Consider the following 19,900-nt stretch of genomic DNA (forward strand, 5'->3'; position numbering starts at 1 on the left):
ATGCTTGGGCTGAAGGCTTATGATCAGGATCTGATCACCTCGAAACCCTCCTACATCAGAAAGAAATCGCCATTATCTTCATGAGAAAAACCTATAGACGAGAGACAGATAATGGGAACATTATCGGAAGTAGAGCAAAGCTCGTGATGCATGATAGTTTAATGCATTTTATCATCTGCAAATTTGTGAAACTAGGAAATGAAGGGAAAAGGAAGAAGAATGAACAAGTCCAAAAGTCCAACGTTGTATTGATATCATTTTGTTACATAACATCATTCTGTGATTGATATGATTGTGCTCCTAGTTGTAGATAATCGAGGACGCATTATTACAATTTAATTTGAGCTACCTCCACGGTTCCTCAAAAGAATGACAGAATGTGGCTTAGCCACCAAAAGGAGAGTATCATAAGCCTTTTGATTATAAAATGTGATGGTCATCATCGGCCGTCCTCGTGTTTGCAGTTGGGAGAGGTTGAACTGCAGCTAGAGGGTTGTCACAGATTCATATGAGATGCAAGCTGGCCACAGGGTCTGCCTATAGCCTTCTCTGCAGCTGAATAGATAGATAGAAAGGGAAATTGTTATAAACAATCAAGCGTTCCCAAACTTCAAAAGTGAATGACCGGAACCATCAAAAACATGGATCACACATGCAAAATTGCTTGTTTCGTACTAACCTCCTCAATAGGTAGCTAGGAAATTGTTTCTAAGTCTTTTTGGAGATCCGATCCCTCAATAACATTTATATCTTTTGACGGAGAATAATGAGCTTCATGGTTATTTTCTTGCAAAACTGAGGAGAGCTGTCATGAATTGAATGTTTTGAGAGGATATATAGGGTGTAATCGCCTCAAAAGTACCTGGAAAAAGACATGGCATAGTATAAAGATAGAACAGAATGATAATCTTCCTATGAATAGGTTCAGTCAAAACTTCCATGACTGCTTGATTTAGATGCCCGAGAACATCGATCCATCAGAATACAATAATTAAAGCGATTCTAATTAAAAAAAAGTGGCTGAGACCCAAGATTTTAAATCTTACCTGTCGTTTTTTTCCTCAGGCAATGCAAGCTTTCTCAACCCAGGGATCCATATCTTTCAGAGTTGTGCGCCAAGAAGTGTTACAAGCATAGACTCCGACAACCTCCAATATACTTGTCACTTCCAAAAGATACCTCCCATCACTCCTCCTGGCACCAACATCTGCTTCTGCAGCTACAAGAACATGGTATTTTCCATCCAAGAAACTCTAATTGCAGAGGAAACCCTCAAGAAACTCTCGACACCTGAAAGATGAACCCTGATCTCTTGAAGACATGCCCTGACAAATAAAAACAAATTCAAAGTTACATCCATCCACCACAAAATATAGAAATGCCTTTGTCGACCTAGTGACGGTCCAAACCAATATTACAGATAAATAAGCTAGTTTCTTTCTGATAATCATCCTAATTAACCCATCAGAATGTTACACCCAAGTTCACCAGTTACCTTCTCCACAGCAAAGCTTCGCCATCATTACGAAATACAGATATCTTCAGTTCAAAAATATAAAAATTTGTAATTTTTTATTTTTATTTTATTGTTTTGATTATTTGATGTTAAAATTAATTTTAAAAAATAAAAAAATATATTATTTTAATAACATTTACCAATAAAAAGGATATATTGGGCAAACAACAGTGCTCTTTTAACCAAAATCACTATTTTGCCCTCCATGTGTTTGTGCCGATTAACTGATTTTACGCAATGTTTGTTGGATTAACTGAATCAACAGGTAATTGGTTTTTACACAAATTTAATATCCAAAAACAATCTCAATTCAATCTAGATTGGTGATCCATCGGATTGATTTGTTTGGCCTGTTCAATAACTATAGATAGCGGGTAAGACCCACATTTGCCACAAACATCTTGCCTTGTTTGAAATTTGGCAAACTTGGAGTGTCATTGGTAATCTCACAACAACCGAACCATTAATTTTCCAGCTATGGATTTTTTTTTCTGTTATTGTTTATGGTTTGGGTATTTGATTTATCCTTCTCTTTTTTGTCCTTCTTTGCAGTGCTGAAAGAAAGGAAGCTTTATAGAGGAAGTATGCGAAAAATGGGTTCTTCATCAGCTGAAGATATTCCAGCCAATGCAAGTAAATAAAATCACCTTTTTGTTAAAATTGTGGGTTTTGCTTAAAATCTGTTTCTTATTAATTAGAGCATGTAATTGCTTTTTTAGATGTATGTTTTTCTTGATGGGGTTATGTTATGGTGTTGTGGTTGTTTTGATGGTAGGAAATTGTGTTGGAGTTTCGTGCTGGTTAAAATGGTTTTCTATGGAAAAAGTTGTTCCTGATTCTCGAAAAGGACTTGTTCGATTGGAAGGGCAACCTGATATCTTTTGGTTTTTTTTGTGTTATATAGAGTTCGTGCCGTGTAAAGATTTTTTAGTTACTTCTGTTGTTTTGGTTTATCTCAAGTACTAGATAGTGTATTTCTAGAATCTTGTTTCCTGTTTGTAGTCGAAATTTTTGAAATGTTCCAGGTTGATGAGGGCTTGCTTCATTTCTAGTGGCTTGATAGGAATTTGAATGCTGTGGAAGATGTATCCTAGTTATTATTATGTTTTTTTAGCCTGGGGATTTTGTTTCTCTCTTCCAACATTGGTTTTTATTTCATTTTCTGTTCTTTGTTTTCTTAATATTCTTTTGAGGTGAGAACTTGGTAGCTTTTTCTTGACATATTGATTAACAGGATCAGATAATTTTTTTCTGAAGAGGCTGTTTTTGAGAAGGTACACTTTTCTCTCTTAGTTTTTTCTTGGATGGGAGATATTTGACTCTAATAATTGATTGTAATATCATAGATTCATAATTCTTTGGGTTATTCAGGTTAATCAAGCTTTGGGAAGAGTATACATCTTGAAATTCAATACAGATGATCGAAAGTCTTTATTTGGATGCAGATCAGGTTCATTTTCTGTGTTTTTCACTCTCTTATGTGCAACATTGACTCAGCTGTTAGTTGTATGATTTTGGAAAATTGTGCAACATGTTTGCAGGAGCCAAAAGCTAAAGATGATTCTCAATTGTGTAGGTCTGTCAAATATTATATTAATCATCCATTTGGTAAATACTTTTGTGTTTTGAGTCCTTTGTTAGCCATGCTACTCTTCATTATTTTGTTCCTAATCATCTTGGCTTATATTTAAATGCAAAGTTTAATCTTTTGTCGTTTAAGATTAGACTTTGCATTTAAATGCAAACAATTTGGTGTAGTTGATAAATCACTTTTGCTAATTTCACATCAGAAAGTTGTATAATTGCTTTATGGTCATCTCTCTGACAGAGGGTTTTTTTTTATAATTTTTTTTAATCTTGCAATATCTGCATTTATCTCCTCTCATCTCCACATTTTCATAAAGAAAACCTCTATTTCACATAAAGATCATATTAGACTAATTGGATTTCCTGCTTTCTACTTCCTGTTTATTTATTTTAGTTACACACTCCGTATGTGTGAATTGGTCTTCCTAAAATTTTACTAACCAGTTTTACACCTTCAAACTAATGACCTGGCATATCACTTCAGCACTTATTCAAGAGTGAAGGTTTTCCATTAGCAACGTCGCTGCTTTATCTTGTTGTCTGGCAGAGTTCCTTGATAAAGAAGAGCCTGATGCTTCTACTCCTTCCCAAGTTTTTGAAGACATGCTTGAAGATAATATCTCATCAAGGTATATTTATTATAACAAAGAAGCATACTCAAAGATGATACTTCAACTCTAAAAGTTGATATAACAAGTAAGAGTAAGGATATAGAGATAAGTAATTTTCTGTTCTTTGAGACTAAGAGTCGGTGGAATAGAATGAGCCTCCCTTCTCTCCTTCTGGTCAATCATCTTGGAGAACCTATGTTCTTGCCTTGATAAAGACTCCTATCTTAGTTATTCGAGAAATATCAAGAAATTTTTCCAAAATCATTTCTGACAAAAACATCTCACCTACCTTAGCCCTTGTCAAATCCTTCATCCCCTTATGCCTTGCACAGACTTCCCGCGGGGTAAATTCTAAAAATTGGGCATCTTTTTATATGGAAATTCAGAATCATAACTTGGTGTTTGTCTATGTATATACATGTTTAATTTTTGTGATTCATTGTAAAATAACTTCAAAAAGGTTAAGGAGCACTTTTATTACCAAAAAGAAATGGTCTGGTATATATCACGTGGCCATTTTCTTTTATTCTGATGAGATATTTGCTCATCACTCAGGAATGGAAACTTAATTGTCCCAGACCTTGGTGCAGAAGTAATGAGTGATGTAACCTCTTCATCAGGACCAATGAAATTGGAAGACTTGCAAAGAATCCTGAGTAATATTGGTGCTGGAGGTATGTTCTGCTCAGATAGTGCAATTGACCATATCCTTGTTTGCTGTACTTAGGGTGGCCCTCGTGATGTGATGATACATGTTGCAGGTAGTTCGGGTGATCCAGATAAAGGTAATTATTAATGCTTATTGTATACGTACTGTAAGACGGTCTTATGTTTGGGATTTCCTGTGTGTTTTACGTCGGTGCATTCTGAGGTAATTATGAGGTTGCAGGGTCACTGAACTCCAGAGGATATTTCAGACTTGTTGCAGAGTCGTCCTTTCCGTCAGCAAGAGGATTCTTTTACTTATGTAAGAAATGCAAGGCTGATCCTTCTTGTTCTGTTTCTTGTCCTTTTGATGATAGCCAATTTTACAAGGTTTAACTCTTCTTTTTGTTTGAAGGTTCTCCGAACTGGACAAATAGATTTGTCTCAATTTGAGATCAACCCCAGTAAATGTGAGTGGTCTTTGGCTCCAGAACCTGTAGCTTAGCAATGGTTCTTAAATACATGGTATTCTCCGTAGCAAATCATTTAATGATATTCATCAGCGTTAACTAAAGTCTTTAGTTAATTCTTTCTTGGGAAATTCTGATTATAGAACCCTGTTCAGACTAACCTGAAGGTCCTGAACAACCTCTTCCTCAGCAATCCTGGCTTATCTTGATCTGCCCAATACTGGCTTGGGCATACATCTATGTATATTTTTTGGAGTTTCAAGAAGCCACGCTCTATGTAGGCATGCAGAGAATTTCCCACACCAAATTATAATCAAAATCGATCCCCTTTAGTAATCTATTTTATTTAAACATACAGTCTGCCAAACCCAATCCAGAATACCAAGACATCCTCTTATTGATTCACGTAGAAACTAGGAAAACTCATGATGCTATAAATAATGTACAAAAACAAAAACAAAACATGGAGAATATAGTTCATTATTATATTCTTAGAGCAATCAGTGAAGAAACTTCATTATTACATGTCACACAGAAGCTAAGAACAAAAACAAAACAGAAATAAAAGCCAATATAACATTGCATTTAAACTTGTTTAAATCTTAAAACTAGAATACACACGAAGCACCAAGGCTATGAAAATCCAAACTTGGATAAAATGGGAAGATTGTCCACTAGAAAATAATAGCAATTGTTGATGCTCACCTCAATAAAGTAAAACCAAGCTCGTCGCCAATATGGATTTATGTATAGAACTGCACCTATCACCAACAACACCATGATGTATGCAACCCAAAGGTCACATAGAAAACTTCCATATCCATGAAGCCACTATTATCTTTGTTGGTCGTTAAAGTTGACGTTGGTAATGGTGACATAGCCGCACCACAAACTTTGGATAGTGGTTGTCCACAAAGAAAAGGGTTGTCCTTATAGCAGCTCTCCTCAAATGTGGCAAACTGTGCAACTCTTGCAGGTGTCTTGCCGGATAGATTATTATGTGCCACACTGAAAACAGTTAGAAAATAAAGTTCAGTAAGTTTAGGAGGGATTTCTCCTTCCAATTTGTTGTAGGAAAGATCCAAGCTCTCTATTTCCTTTAACCTCGAGAATGCAGGTGGAATTGGTCCAACCAAGTTGTTGTGCGAAAGGTTCAATGCCTTGATCTTGCTGAGATTTCCAATTTCAGGAGGAATCTTCCCTGTGAAATTATTGCTTGAGAAATCAATTCCAGTAAAGTAGTGGAGAATGCTGCCTCTATATGAAAGGGATACATTCTTTGCTGTAAACTTGAAAGATTCTTGTGAGGACTCAGGAGCATAGGCATCGGTTGATGATGTGAAAAAAGCAGTAGATATTATGCAAGAGAGGATATTACCAGAAAGGTAGTTGTAAGATAGATCAATCAGAGTTAATTGGTCCAACTTGCATAATTGAATTGGGATTTCACCTTCGAGATTGTTATAACTCAAGAGAAGATATTTCAAGTTAGATAGCTTGCCAATCCATTCTGGAACTCTACCAGTTAAGTTATTATAGGAAAGATCTAATGCCAATAACTCAGAGTAGTTATAAAATGGCCTTGTGATCGGTCCTTGCAACTTATTTCTAGACAAATAAACAAATTGTAACATTGAAGAAGTATCGAAGCTGGGTGGTAAAGGACCAGATAAATTGTTCCGTGAAAGGTCCAAAAATTCAAGAGAAGACATTTTCCCTATCCATCCAGGAATCATTTGAGAGAGATGGTTATTGCTGACATCCAACATTGTCAAAGAGGAGCAATTAGATAAGCTATCAGGGATACCATCAAACTGATTGCTATCTGATTAGTACTTAAAAGTGCATGTTTATCAAGGGTTTATATCATCATTTTGCACTTAAAGTATCAATAACTCCTTAACTAAAACATGTTTTATAATAACAAGTCTAATATTATAAATTACCCTAATATATGGTAAATGTTCATCTTAAATGCAGGCATATCACATAAATCAAAGGATTGATTGATGAATTCAATTACTGAAATTTTGAAGATAAAGAAGGGTGAAGCTTAGAAAAGAGACGTTGGTGCAGTCCAAACTGGAACACTGTTCGGTAATTGGGTCATATCTTGAGTTCTAGATATCCAAATGATCTGAAAGTTTTACAGAGATTTGATAAGACATAGGCCTACAACTTTTATTTGGACATCAAGATCTAAGAAGGCCGTTTTCAAGTCCAAATAATAGCAACAACGGAGAAGTCCGAAGCTGTCCTGCAGCCCAAATACTATTCAGTGTTCAGCCTATATCTTGAGTTCTAGAAGTCCAAATGACCTCATCTTTTTTTTTCTGGAAAGCTAAGAGAATTTCTCATAACTTTCATTTGGACATCTAGACCCAGTTCTGATGCTAGCATTTTTGTTTTATTTAGACAAGATGATAAGGATTTTCACTAAGTCAAAAGTTGGCCACTCACTCAACAATGAGTCATCAAAGCAATAATTCCGAATTTTGGCCTATAAAAGGAGGCATTTGCCATGTATTTAGGGGCTTGGTTGTTCAGATCAAGTTCATGCTCTTTATTTCTCTCTTAATTTCTTGTTTATGATTTTCATTTCCTTTCCTTTCCTTAGTTAACTTGTATTTTATTTATGTTCTTGTTTTATTTATTTATGTTTTTCTTCTTCATTATGTTTAGCTAAGTTTATTATGTCAAGGTGAAAAGGTTACACTAATGGTGTAAGAACAAGTATGGTGTAAAATCAATATGGACCTTAATGTTTAATATTAACATGTCTTATCTTTTTATCTTACTAATTCTTAATACCTTTGCTTGTTAAATGGTTAATCTAAATTTGTGTTGTATAATACTTGGTACAACAAATGCTTGGCACTCTCATAACCCAACCGTATGGTATTACCTACACCTAAGGCTATGAAATGTACTTGATTTGTTGTTAACATCAGTTAACATCATGAATTCCTGACAATATTAAAAGTTTGGTGTTATGTAAATAAGATAATTAATATGATCATGTTAATAATTTATAATGAGCTATTAATGACAAATCATCCGACTGGAACCTCCTTCATGTGTGGTTTCCAAATTGAGTAATAAGAGTTTATACTATACTTGTTTGAAATACCATTGGTGGATCCTCTAACCTTGACATTTGTCTTTATCATTGTTTAATCCTTACATTAATCTTCCATCTCAAAGTTCTCATTAATTTCTTCCTCCTCGTCTTTTTATTGTTATTATTATTATTATTACTAATATTATTATTATTATTATTATTATTTATTATTAGTAGTAGTAGTAGTATTATTATTAGTATTATTATTATTATTTACATTCTTGTTATATTTTTATGTACGTTAAGTATGCTTTGTGTTTGATCAAGGATCCTGATATTGTTGATCTTGCCTTGTTCATTCGCATCAGAAATCTGTTTATATTATATAATATATCTCTTTGATCTTTTCATAACTCAGTATATAGGCTGGAAACCTCTTTACAATGCTTACGGAGCAAAGAGTTGTGCATAGTAAGTGTTGTAAAGATAAAACAAAATTGGTTTTTCCGAAACGGGTCGTCTCAAAATTTGATTGACCTAAAACTTCAACCGGACCCAAAGTCCTGTATTTGGTTGAGCTAAACTGAGATTCCTTTCGGCAATCCCCTCTAACAAGAACCAAAACCTGCGTGTGGTTAGGATAGATTGAGATTCCTTTCGTCAATCTCCTTTAACCAGAACCAAAATCCTGCATGTGCGGTTAGGATAGACTGAGATTCCTTTCGCCAATCCCCTCTTACCAGAACCAAAACCCTGTGTGTAGCTCAATCAACCTGAAAGCTAAAAAAAATGGTGGAAGGTCAGACATCTTTGTCACTACAAAGGCTCAAAGAAACAACAAACTACCTTGACAATTTTAATAAAATAGCATCCATTGTTCAGAAAAAAACAGAGACAAAAAAGTGATCTCATGTGCTAAAATAGAAACACTGATAATAAGTATGAAGCTAGATGTATCCATTATCCCCAACAATCATAACTCAAAAACAAGAAAAAAACCAACTTTTCCAATTACAGCTTGAATAATGGATCAGTGCATTGCCATCTTTTCCGGTGGATGGTAAAACTGCAGTTAGTATCAGTACATTCAAGGGCGAAGTCATCTTTTCCGGTGGACGATAAAACTGCTACTTCATAAAGAAGAATACAAGTTTTTGGTTAATTGCTTTTATGCATTTCAATTATTTGTTTTCTACGATGTTGTTTGTTTTGATCAGCATTATTTAATTAGATTCAAGATTAATAAGTTAATCTGTAACCTAACTTGATTTAGGTTTTAAAAAACTCGAGTGAAAATTAACTCAATCAAACCTGATTAACCAAATAAATCAATCCACAACCTAGTCAACCCAGTTAAAATCCAATTTATTAAACCACTTAACATATTTAAATGTGTGCAATATGTATGTATTTTGAATTTAATATTAATAATTATAACTTTGTAACATAAGTTTATTTAGTTAATAAGAACTAGTCCACATCTGTTCTCTCATCTATATCTCACTATTGTTTTCTTCTTGTACTATTTTGGGGGCTGCTTTATCTATCTTTCTTTCTCTTTTATCTCTCATTATACTTATAAAATCTATTCAAGTCATAGATTGAGTGATTTAATTTAAAATAATATTATTTTAAGAATTTAAAAAAAAAAACTTATAACAAAGTTATTTTAAAAATTATTTGAAAAGTCAAATCTAGTTTCACTTGAATTTTAACTAGATCATATGTTGACCTCATAGATCAATATAGTTTAATTAGATCAACTCTTATTTAGTAAAAAAAAACCTAGTTTGAGAGTAAAATATTAAATTCTTCATACCATCAAGTTGACCCGTTAAGTTAGACTGGATTTAATAACACCTCTCCCGGCTCTCAATCCATTGAACACAAATGAAAAAAAGCTTTACGTACAGATGTTTGGGTTTGTTTAGAGATTAGTGATAGCAAATAGGCTCAAAAGGTTGGATATGTTATTACTTCCTCCCCCTGTCCTCTATTTTTATTTTATGCTAGCTAGCCTCTAATTTTGGCTCTACCACCTTTCTATAATAATACTCCACTACTCAACAAATATGAAGAAATTCTACAAAATCATTTCTTGACATAACATCTCACGCACCCCTCAGCCCTTGTCAAATCCTCCGTCCCCTTATGCCCTTGCTCAGACTTGCCCCCGGGGCATCTTTTATATGGAATATGCAATTTCCAAAAGGTCTGAGGAATAGAACAAAGAGGGCAATGATTGGGCATCAGTCTTGAAACCATAATGATCCGATGGACGGGAGCCGCTAGTGGAGAAGGATTCATGCATCTCTGTTTTCGTGTATTTCTCATGCCCTTTTTCACTGTACAACCGAACTTTTGCCTCTTCAGTTTTTCCTTTTGGACGCTCTTCAATCAATGGAAAGAGGAAACACCACAGAAAGGTGTAAACAGTAAACTGACAAGAAATTCAATGCTCACACATTGAATTTTTATTTGCATGTTTCAGGTCAAATTACAGAGTAAAATCTCAATTATCAAGATTGTCTTGTTCGTTATTGATGATGATTAGTGATTCGAAATGGATGCTGGAAATTGGAACAAAGTGTTAGTGGAATTTGCTCCCGCTTTGGGGGACTTGATTTTCTTTTCTTTGAGTTATGTCGTGAATTCAAGTTACGCAGGATTTAAGAATTCTTCAAGACATAGAACCATCTTAATTGGGGATCAAAAACTTGATGGACGAGTTGTTAGATAGGTTGTGAGAACATCAAGGCCCAAAGAAGAAGAGGAATTCTTTATGGGGCACAGTTACGGACATACGTAGAGAAGATACAGAGTTGAGTTGAAACTTGTTAATTGACCTTAAAAAGATACAGAGCCCCTAACTTAAGGCAAAGACAGATATTTTAGAGAAGGTGGTGCTCAAGGGTTTCAAGGGACTTTTCTCCGGAAAACAAAAGTCCATAAACAACTTTTCCAAGGAGCTCAAATTCTCAATTAATTAATTAATTATAGACTGGGTTAACTTTCACATGATCTAAGTTTTTTTTCTAATAAAAAAATATTATATATATTTTTTATATTGAAAAACATTTGCGATTGTAGCGTAGCGTGGGCTATAAATATATTATTTTCACTATTAGAGACAAGTAACAACTTGTTAAATCTTTTAAAATACACTAGATGGAGGTGCATCTTTAAAGTTGTTAAAATAAGAAATTTACTTTCGATTAATATACAATCTAACCAATTGATACAATAGATCATAATAAATTTGGAGTAGAAGTTCTAAATAAGGTGACTCTAAATTAGCGGCACAAGTCGTTCTTCCAATATGCTACTTCTCTTCAAAAAGGATATTCATTAGCTTAATTATTATAATTCGAAGTAGATAGTTTCCTTGCCAGAATTATATAAAATTAAAAACGGATAACCTCGACCTCTTTTATGAACATGTTCTTGCACTTATCATCCTTTATTAATTTTAGAATAATATTGCCAACATATTAGTTTTTTTATTTTTATGATCACTTAATACCTTCAAATTAGTTTTCAAGTTTTGAGATTAAGTTCATAGATCTATTCTCACCACGAGATTTCAAATAATTTAATATTTAATTAAAATAAATAAATAAATAAATAATATAGATATCATATTTTTTCTTAACCAATTACCACAACAAAAACGACCTAGCATTACCATGTTGAAACAATGCCTACCCAAATAACTCAAGCCCAAACAATGACATGAATTGGGTAAGCAATGTCTACTTTTTTATATATATAATAAATAGGAGTGAAGATGTGAAACAATGATGAATGGGAAAAGATAAACATTAATTAAAAGCCTAGTTAAGAGTTTGAGATATTTAACATGCATTTATTGGATATTTTTTTTTGGAGTAGGACTTTTGAATAGGTTTATAGAAACACCAACTATGACTCATTTCAAAGCTTTGAAGCAAATTCTTCGGTGTATCAAATATACTATTGATTTTGGCTTATTTTATGAATATTCTAATAACTTTGATCTTGTGGGTTATAGTGATAGTGATTGAGTTAGAGATATTAATGATTGAAAGAGTGCTATGGATTTTGTTTTCTACATTGGAGACACATTATTCACATGGAATTCTAGTAAGCAATCTATAGTCATTTTGTTAATATGTGAAGCTGAATATGTAGTTAATACATCATGTGTTTATCATTTCATATGGCTAAGATGATTATTGAAAGAATTGTAAATGTCACAAGAAAAGCCTTTATATGGACAACCGTTAAAACTTCTAAACCACATCAACCACAAAGCAGCTTACCTCAAGTAAGGTATGCTAGGAATGCTAGTACCTTCTCTAGTCACACCAGTTCATTATCCTCGAATCTCTGACAAGACCAATACACCCGAGTTTTCCTAGCAACCCTGAACCAAACAACTAGCTAGGTGGCGACTCCTAATGGGGTGTTAGAAGTACTGCTTTGGCGGCTAAAATGGCAAAGCTTGTGGAAGAAGCTCGAAACAGCAAGTCTAAAACTCGAAGATTCATAGACAAATTTGCTCAGTACTATACTCCAGGTTAGGCATACTGCAGTCCAATTACTCATCCAGTTTTATAGGCTTTCACTGAAGTAGAGTACCGAGAACGAGTATTTGGACACAGCCCTTCACATCATTCTTTTAGAATGAATCGTCAGCTCCATTGCTAGACAATCCTACCTTTCATTTTGTGGGAAATTTTTCATTTTAGTTCATTGTTCAGATTTGCAGCGGTGATATTCATGCCGGCTGGCGTAGCAGTGATTCCATTAGAATTACGAGTTTTACTTAGCACTGGTTGTTTTAGTCAGTGCATGTCCACGTGCTCTTATCCTGTCTACACCAGTAGCAACTTTTTGTGTACTATCTTGAAACACTAGGCAAGATTAAGGCAATGGCTTTCGACAAAACCAGTACCTTAACAGATTTCCAACAACTCTGTGCGAAGATATCAGCTTATACACATTGCTTTATTGGTAAAGACTATGTCTATAATTCTTCAATTATGGCGAGCTTAATTTACTCTTCACTGGCAAGTAATGTTTATTCAAGTTTCTCAGGGTATCAAGCATCGAGACTAAATCAAGTCATCCAATGGCAGCTGCGCTATAGTCGACTATGGAAGGTGGCATTCAATAGAACCAAAGCCTGAGGATGTAGAGGAATTTCAAAATTTTCCTGGAGAAGGAATCCAAGGAAAAATTGAAGTGAAAAATATATATATATATATATATATATATATATATATTGGTAACATAAAGATTGCTCACAGAGCTTCCGGAACAGGTAAAAAGCCTTTATGTAGTTCTTATCCATAATCATATCTACTTTCTGGTCTGTTTGCGTTTCACTTCAAACTGACATGGAAGTAAAATTAATGCCATGTGCAGCTAGATCATGCTCTTGAAGTAGTCCATGCAGAACTCCTACCTGAAGGCAAGGCTACGACTATCAAAGAACTTAAGAAGGAAGGGCCAACAGCAATGATTGGAGATGGCCTGAATGATGCCCCTGCATTAGCTATCGCTGATATTGGCATTTCAAAGGGAATTTCAGGCTCGGCACCTGCAATAGATACAGGACATGTGATTCTTATGTCCATTGATCTTAGAAAAGTCCCGAAAGCCATCCGGCTTGCTTGCAAAGCTCCTTGGAAAGTTATTGAGAATGTGATTATGTCCATGTCCACAAAGTCTGCTATCCTTGCCTTGGCTTTTGCTGGTCACCCACTTGTTTGGGCAGCTTTTCTTGCCGATTTGGGTACATGTTTGCTGGTGATTTTCAGCAGCATGCTGCATTTGTTGGGTAAACGACCAAAGTCCCACATTGGCTAGAAATGGGGAGGATCAAGGGTATATAAAGATGGACAAATATCTTCATTGTTATGAGGCCTTTTGGGGTACAACCCAAAAGCAAATCCATGAGAACTTAGGCCTAAAGTGGACAATATCATACCAATGTGGAGATAAGTGATGTCCATAGTCCCAACAAGTGGTATCAAAGCCTTGCCCCGGAGTTAGCCATGATGGATGAATCCTCGGAATGCCGAACAAAAGATGGTGGGCCCCCAAGCAAATCACGATGTAATCCGTGGATCAGCTTTATTGGATAGACGGGTGCTCTCCGGATGCTTCACGGACGTGTCCTGGCTCCAACACGGTGAAGAGGAGTTGACCTAGAAAGAGCAAATCCATCAAGTCAGGTAGTGCTCTCTGGATGCTTCATGGACGTGTCCTGACCCCAACACGGTGAAGTGGAGAATGAAGAATCATGGTTGATAGAGAGTGGACGGATGAATGATCGTTTGAGGGGAGGCTCGGTGGTCCTTTGTTCGAGGGGAGGATTGTTGGGTAAACGACCAAAGTCCCACATTGGCTAGAAATGGGGAGGATCAAGGGTATATAAAGATGGACAAATATCTCCATTGGTATGAGGCCTTTTGGGGTATAGCTCAAGAGCAAATCCATGAGGGCTTAGGCCTAAAGTGGACAATATCATACCAATGTGGAGATAAGTGGTGTCTATAGTCCCAACAGCATTTACGAGGGACACACAATCATGCTGGAAAATGCACTAAAACATCAGGCGCATTGCGTTCACGTAAACATGGTAATAAGAATTCATCGCATAATAATCACAGTGACTGTTGTTCTATCAAAAAAGTCTAGAAGGTGCGGTTCGGGGCTACAAACTCAAGCTGTGCCTCAGGTGGTTGCTCTAACGTGAAAGTTCAGAAGGTGCAGGGTGGGGCTCAAAATTCAAGCTGTTCCTCAGTGTGTTGCTCTACCCTTAAAGTTGAGAAGGTACCAAGAGGAGCTCAAAATTTAATCTGCACCTCAGGGTGTTGCTCCCGAAAGTTGAGAAAGCGCATAGTGGGGCTCAAAATTCAAGCTATGCCTCAGGATGTTCTACCCAGAAAGTTGACAAGGTGCTGCTTGAGGCTCAAACTCAAGGTGCGCTTCAAAATGTTGCTCTAGCCAGAAAGTTGAGGAGGTGCAGAGTGGGGTTCAAAATTCAATTAGCTGTGCCTCAGGATGTAGCTACAGCCAGAAAGTTGTGAAGGAGCAGCATGTGGCTCAAAGTTCAAGCTCTGCCTCAGGATGCCATCTTAGTGTGAGCTCATGTAGAAAGCAAGAGTGCGCAGACTCAGCTGAGAGCCATGATGGATGTGTTGGAACCAATGTTATTGGACTTCATGAAGCCACGCACCATGATGGCAAATCATCCACTCCACCGTGTTTGTTCAGTCCTTCACAACTCGAGACATACATGCGAGGATCCAATAGAAACTCAAGGTCGCTGCCCAGAAGAAAATGGCCTTCCCAAGGCAAAACACCGCCCTCATTCACACAAGGAACCTGCCGATACTCATCATGGTATTCATTACTATTCAAACTATTGTTCTCACGATTCAGAAGAAAGCAAAATAATGACAAAAGTTACAACTAACTGCTGCTCCAACAACAGCTGGAGAAGAGATTGTTGAATCCAGTTTCAATCATCAGCATCAACACCAAGAGGTCCACCAAGAATGGAAGAAGTGCTGCACAGACTGCACTCCACTTCACACTGTTATTGATATTGAACCAACAACAATGCATGCTTGTATGAGCGTGGAGAAGATAGAACTGAATTGAAAACAATTTGAGGCTGTGTCCTTTCAGTAGTCTGAATGCCATAATTTGAAAACAGCAAGATTCTAAGGACATTTGTGGTCAGATTTGTAGGCAAACAAAGAGTCAAAACCCACTAAAATTAGTTGATGATGACATTTAAATTATTCCCCTTTATGAATCCTATTCTTTCTTTAAAAGTTCATGCCCAACTTATCAATTATACATTGAATTAATTGGTGCCGCACAGATTCATAAAAAAAATGTTGTGCGTTCACAGCCTGCAAAGGGAATTATTTTCTAGACCTTGCCACTTCCATTTTGTTGCCATTTTCTATAACAAAAATTTGTAAACTGATTTGAAAATATCTTTTGCTGTGAAGTTAATATTATTAAACTTTTATTTTTCCATATTTGAAGAAAAAATACCTCTTGCTTTTCATCCTCGTTTTCATACGAATAAACACTATATTTCAAACACGCACGAATACAACATCTATGAAATAACTTTGATATTGAAAGATTTTGGAAGTTTTGAATTTGACCTGAGTGTTTTGAATTTTTTTTTTATCATATTATCCTTTTAGTTTTGGTGGGGTCAGTATTGTCCTTCTAATTGCAATTTTTTTTTTTGTTTTTTACCATACAATCCATGAAATAAATTTGAATTGATATTTGTGTTGTAATGTATTCCTTTAATATTAAATATTTTTGGATATTTGTGTTGTAAATTTGAATTGATCATCTGTAAAAATCAAGTAATAATGTAATATACAAGGGAAGTAAAAAGTCATGGAATTGAAACCCTTCCTGTATATAAACCCTCAAAACCAAATGGAATTGTATAAATTAATACAATATCGCTTGAGCATGCCTTTAAACTTATTTAAATCTTAAAACTAGAATACATAACGATGCACCAAGTCTTGGTACCATCAAGGCTATGAAAACCCAAACTTGGATAAAATGGAAAGAGTGTCCACTGGAAAATAATAGCAAATATTGATGCTCACCTCAATAAAGTGAAACCAAGCTCGTCGCCAATATGGATTTATGTATAGAATTGTACCTATCACCAGCAGCACCATGATGTATGCAACCCAAAAGGTCACATAGAAAACCTCCATATCTATGAAGCCACCATTATCTTCATTGTTCGTTGAAGTTGGCATTGGTGATGGTGGCATAGCCGCACCACATATTTTGGGTAGCGGTTCTCCACAAAGAAAAGGGTTGTCCTTGTAGCAGCTCTCCTCAAACGTGGCAAATTGTGCAACTCTCGTAGGAGTCTTACCGGACAAATTATTGTGAGCCACACTAAAAACTTCTAGAGAAAATAGTTCAGTAAGTCGAGGTGGGATTTCTCCATCCAGTTTGTTGTAGGAAAGATCCAAGCTCTCTATTTCCTTTAAGTTTGAAAATGTTGGTGGAATTGGTCCGGTCAAATTGTTGTGCGAAAGGTTCAATCCCTTAATCATACTGAGGTTTCCAATTTCAAGAGGAATCTCTCCTGTGAAATTGTTGCATGAGAGATCAATTCCCTTGAAGTACCAGATAATGTTGCCTGTATAAGAAAGGGACACGTTCTTCGTTGTAAACTCGAAGGATTGTTGTGATGAGGACATAGAATCATGAGAATTGTATTGTAGTGGGAAAGGATGAGTAGATATCATCCAAGAGAGGATGTTACCAGAAAGGTGATTGTGAGAAAGATCAATCAAGGTTAATTGGTCCAACCTGGATAATTGAATTGGGATTTCACCTTCAAGATTGTTATAACTCAAGAGTAGAAATCTCAAGTTAGATAGCCCGCCAATCCATTCTGGAATTCTACCAGTTAAATTATTATGGGAAAGATCTAATGCCAATATCTGAGAGGAGCCATTAAATGTCATTGTGATTGGCGCTTGCAACTTATTTCTAGACAAATAAACATATCTCAAATTTGAAGAAGTGCTAAACCTAGGTGGTAAACGACCAGAGAAATTGTTCCCTGATAAGTCCAAGAATTCAAGAGAAGACATATTCCATATCCATCCAGGGATCTGCCCTTGCAAACTGTTGTTCGAAAGTATTCTTCCAGTCAAAAAATTGTTGGATAGGTCTAACTCAAACAACGAGCTCATGTTACCCAACGAGGAAGGAATGCTTCCATTGAAACCATTATCAAACATCTCTAAGACTTCTAACCCTGGCAAACGATCTCCGATTTCTGAAGGGATTTGGCCTTGGAAGTGATTCATGGATATACTTAGGAATGACAAATTCACATGAGAATTCTTTGGCAACAAAAATGGACCCGAAAGAGAACAGTTTTCTAAATAAAGTCCAAGTAGGTATGTGTTGTTCTCAATCAACCAATTTGGAAACTCTCCCTTTATTTGGATGTTTTTAAGATCCAAATATTGCAGGCTGAACTGATGGTAGAGGAATTTGGGAAATGCTCCTGCACCTTGTCCATGACCACTCAAAAAAAGGGACTTTAACTGGAACTTTGGGCTCAGATTATGATCATCTTCTTCTGCGAATATTTCATTACTTGAACCATCAAAAGACTTGAGTTTTGAAAGGTTGTATAATGGGCTCATTGACATAGGGATCATGAAGTGATTGTAAGAGAGATCTAGTAGTTGAAGGGAAGTCAAATTTGCTAGACATGGAGGCAAGATACCACTAAGATTATTGTCGTTGATATATAGCACTTGGAGATGATGTAAGTCGCATAGGCCTGGTCACATTATAATTTAGAGAAAATTAAAACTTTGAGTGTCTAATAGAAAGTACATAACCTAGAGAGAGAATAAGAGTCATCAACCTTACCCTGAGCTGTAGGTATTTGGCCATCTAGTTTGCAGCTCCCCAAAATCAAAGTTTTAAGAGAGGTCATTGTTCCGATGGATTGTAAGATGTTGTTATCGAGAGTATTCAAACTCAAATCTAAGTATTCCAAGTTCTTGAGATTAAGAAAGCCTACCACAATCAATTAAACAAGAAATTATAACCGCGTAGAAGTAATTAATTATAAAGGAAATGAAAGAGCAAGAGTGAACAACCTTACCTTGGGTTGTAGGTATTTGGCCATCTAGTTTGCAGCTCCTCAAATCTAAGTATTCCAAGTTCTTGAGATTAAAAAAGCCTGCCACAATCAAGTAAACAAGAAATTATAATCGTGTAAAAGGAATTAATTATAAAGGAAATGAAAGAGCAAGAGTGATCAACCTTACCTTGGGTTGTAGGTATTTGGCCATTTAGATTGCAACCCTCCAATTTCAATATTTTAAGAGAGGTCATTGTTCCGATGGCTTGGAAGATGCTGTTATTGAGAGTATTGTAACTCAAATCCAAGTATTCCAAGTTCATGAGATCAAGGAAGCCTGCCATGATCAATTAAACAAGAAATTATAATCGCGTAAAAGGAATTAATTATAAAGGAAATGAAAGAGCAAGAGTGATCAACCTTACCTTGGGTTGTAGGTATTTGGCCATTTAGACTGCAACCCTCCAATTTCAATGTTTTAAGAGAGGTCATTATTTCGATGGCTTGGAAGATGCTGTTATTGAGAGTATTGTAACTCAAATCCAAGTATTCCAAGTTCATGAGATCAAGGAAGCCTGCCACGATCAATTAAACAAGAAATTATATTAGTGTAGAAGGAATTAAAATTAGAAATAATTCATTACTTATTAATCATGGCTAAAAAAACTAAAAACATAAAGTTAAGTGTAGAAATTGTACTCTCCATTTAAGAGAAGGATTTTTTATACATCTAATATATTCTCCTAAAAATAACACTCTCTATGTATGAAGTTACCTTTTCATTAAAGAAATTATTGTTTTTTATGTTATCATTTTATTTACATTACACTAAAATAATGTTGAGAGAGGGGGGGGGGAAATTAAATTGAAATATTATTTATATTAAATGGATAGTAGAATTTTTAAATAATAAAGATTTCAATTGATTTAATTTCTAAATTTGAGATTTAATTGTCTCTCCAAGACTTATTTAGTAGGTTGTTAAAACATAAAAGAAGAAATCTATACAGATACCTAATTGTAGCAGGTATAGAAAGAAATAAAATGATCAATAATAAGTAATAGTGGAGTTGAAATTTGTTAATTTACCTCCAGAAAGTACAGTGCCATTAAGTGCATACAATGATAGATTTTTTAGAGAAGGCAGTGCTCCAAGGCTTTGAAGAGAGTGTTCATCTAGAGAACAATAGTCCAGATACAACATTTCCAAGGAGCTTAAATTTTGAATCTCTGTTTGTTAAAAAGCAGCAAATTGAAATTTTTAATTAAACCCAAATATATAAACATCACTATATATAATATAATATATCACTTATTATCACCTAAATATTCTCCCTCTAA

At 35.4% G+C, this 19,900-nt stretch overlaps 1 pseudogene; it reads left to right on the forward strand.

Moving 5' to 3' along the window:
- Positions 1–1,753: 1,753 nt before the first annotated feature.
- LOC118029037 (26S proteasome regulatory subunit RPN13-like) lies at positions 1,754–4,918 on the forward strand (annotated as a pseudogene).
- Positions 4,919–19,900: the final 14,982 nt, after the last annotated feature.

Source organism: Populus alba, chromosome 18 (genome assembly GCF_005239225.2).
Source record: "Populus alba chromosome 18, ASM523922v2, whole genome shotgun sequence".
NCBI classification, from domain to species: Eukaryota; Viridiplantae; Streptophyta; class Magnoliopsida; order Malpighiales; family Salicaceae; genus Populus; species Populus alba.